Raw genomic sequence first — 3,069 nt, forward strand, 5'->3', positions numbered from 1 at the left:
GCTTGAGAATCTGGAACTTCATCTTCCATCTTCGATTTCCCAGAAAGCTCTTGTTCAGGTGTTTCAGAATCATCATTGCTTTTATTATTTTCCAGATGTACTTCTAACTGAGAACTAGTGGATTTCTCCACTTCCTTCATGAATTTGGGGTTTCCAAATTTGGTAGTCGGAAGAAATTTGGTGGTGGTGGTAGGTGGGTTTAGGCTACGTGTTGATATGGGAATTGATTTTAGGTTAGTTGTCACTTTTTCACTAGGTGCGAGCTTTGATGGATCTGGTGGGTCCTGAGGTGGTTGGCCATTGGGGTGGGTCATAGTGAGAGAAAGTCTAGAGAGAAGGGAGAGAAAATCTTTTTATTTTTCTGATTGGCCATTGGGGTGGGTCATCAATTTCCAGTTAATGTGATACCAATTTTTTTGTTAACTTTTGCATTTTGATCTTTTCCTAGTGGATTTCAGAATAGTACTGTAACGCGAGCTAGGCATAGTACCTGTTTAAGCAATGTATACATTTCTATTATCGAGATGATTCTCTCCCTCTCTAGACTGCCTGCTTGGTTACTATTGCAAGGAATTGTCCTAACATGATCTGATTTTGTTTGTGTATAATCAAGCCTCAAACTCCTTATTACTTAACCATTGGATCACTTGATGATGGTATTGGGGAAATTGTGCAACATTGCAAGGAATTGCATCGACTTTTGCTTTCTGTCCTCCTTACAGATTTTATGTTTGAGTACATTGGGGTCCATGCTAAGAAGTTAGAGATGCTTTCCATAGCTTTTGCTGGGGATAACGATCTAGGACTCCACTACATCCTCTCTACTTTTTAAAGCCTCAGTAAGTTGGTTGGAGATCAAAGATTGCCCCTTTCGCACTGAGGCTCTATTGGCCAATGCTACAAAGCTGGAGACCATGGTTCAGTAAATTTTGGAGCATGTAAGTTGTTGGATCATAAGTTACCAGAGCTTAATGTTGAAGTTATAGATGAGAGGGGTGATCTGTAAATGAGACCAGAAAGTTGTGCTATCAATAAACTTTATATATATAGGACAGTGGCAGGATAGAGGTTTGACGCCCCTAACTTGAAAGTACAAGAGAGGGTGAATTGTAAAAATTCTTTAGTCGACTAACTTTGTTCTTAGTTGACTACCAAGGTTCTGCACAGAAAAGTTAGTACAACAAATAAAAGTAACGGAGAATAATAAAAATAAACAGGAGAGACCGAGATTTTTATACTAGTTCATGTACCGATGTGGCACCTACATCCAGTTACCATGGGTCACAAGGATTCTCTTAGATCTTCAATCGAACAGTTACAAATGAGAGTGTGATTTTCTTCACGTTTACCACAAACGAGTTACAAATTAATTCTTAACACAATCTTTCGATCAATTTCTTTTTTCTCTCTATCTTTTGAGACACCAGTAAGCTTAGGAATATAGTATTTTGTAAGAAGTAGATAGATTGAAAACTTGTATGAAAGTTGCATAAATCGCAAGTCCTTTCTTCTCTTCTTATATAGAGCTTGATGAGGTTGTTGGCTCCTTTCTCGAAGATTTTGGAAAATCGTTGATTATATGATTTTCCTTTTGAGTCAATGTATTCTAAGAGTAGGACCCAAGGGCTGCCTATTGAATCCAGCGCACGAAGCAGGGCCATATTCATCCTTAGTTAATATGTTGTATTTGCCTTGAACTTCTTTCCAATCACTGAAGTTGAGTCTTCCGTTGATTTTGCATAATTGATTGATTCTCATTCCTTCCTTGATAGTCTTTCGTCTATTTTGCATAGTTGATTGATTCACTTTCCTTCCTTGTTTTCCTGATGTACGCAGTTGATAGAAGGATTTGAATGTGATAGTTGTCGTTGGACCTTTCTTTGTTTCTTTCCTACTCTGATGCACTTTCCTTCTTGTGATTTGAATAGTTAACCTGCACACGTGGTAAATACATTAGTAGAGAGTGTTTAACTTTTGTTTTGAGTCATGATCATTGAAATTCGAAACCTAACAATCTCCCCCTTTTTGATGATGACAATAAACAAAAAAGTTTCAAGGATTTTGTAACACTTTCCTTCATATTGTATCCTTTTATATGTTGTGCTACCTCATCTTCATGCTCCCTCTTTCTTTATACTCTTTTTCTTCACCCCCTTTGATATCAATAAAAAAGAAAAAGAGAATATACATAGAAAATGACAGATAATGACATAGAATAACAATCATGTAGTACTTATCTATACAACCAAGTAGTCATAGTTAAAACAACCCAGACAACAATTCCTTCCAAGGAAATACTTCAGAGTGTTGATCACTTTGGTGCAGAAATTGTCATAAGAGACATCAATCTCCTTGGTGACTTTAATCAAACGATCAATTATATCCTACATAGCCCTGATCCTTTGTCTTTTTGTGGTCTGAAGATTGATTCTTAATCTAGCTACATCTGCTCCAGTTTCCTTTGTCACATCCCAAGAACCATAAATTCCATAAATTCCAAATCATCTTTGTCATTTACAAACAAGTGCATAAAATATACACACAGACTTTTCATAAACAGTATCACCAACAATAGCAAATAGAGATAAAAGTTTTTGAGTTTCAAACATAGAGACAACATCACAGTGAGAATTCTTCATAGATTTTAAACTTACAGTGCATCCGTAAGCAATCGACTTCCCTTTGTAGGCAACCAATTTGGACTTCTCCTCAAGACCATAGAAGTTCATCTTGTCCTCGGGGCTTAAATCTACGATTTCGATTTTCCCTTTCTTCTGTGATGATTGTTTGAGATTCGACTCCATTAGTCGTTTGCCAGCCCTTTTTTGAGTAATGAGAGTTTACTCTAGAGAATCACTGGATTCTTCTTCTGTCAAAATCTAAAATCCTAACCTGTCGTGATGGCGCTGTTCGCAACAAATTTTCGTAGTCCGAAAAATAAAGTGCAACAAAAATAATATGAAGAAAAAGAGATTTTATTAATAAATATTTGTGAGTACAATTCTATGTATCCCTTGATTCTCCTCTCTACAATTCTCCATGATTTGAGGGCTTGAGAAACATCTTTCT

At 36.6% G+C, this 3,069-nt stretch overlaps 1 pseudogene; it reads left to right on the top strand.

Moving 5' to 3' along the window:
- The first annotated feature begins 268 nt into the window (after positions 1–268).
- LOC142179020 (protein TRANSPORT INHIBITOR RESPONSE 1-like) lies at positions 269–1,132 on the top strand (annotated as a pseudogene).
- The last annotated feature ends 1,937 nt before the right edge of the window (positions 1,133–3,069 follow it).

This window comes from Nicotiana tabacum, unplaced genomic scaffold (assembly GCF_000715075.1).
Source record: "Nicotiana tabacum cultivar K326 unplaced genomic scaffold, ASM71507v2 Un00172, whole genome shotgun sequence".
NCBI classification, from domain to species: domain Eukaryota; kingdom Viridiplantae; phylum Streptophyta; class Magnoliopsida; order Solanales; family Solanaceae; genus Nicotiana; species Nicotiana tabacum.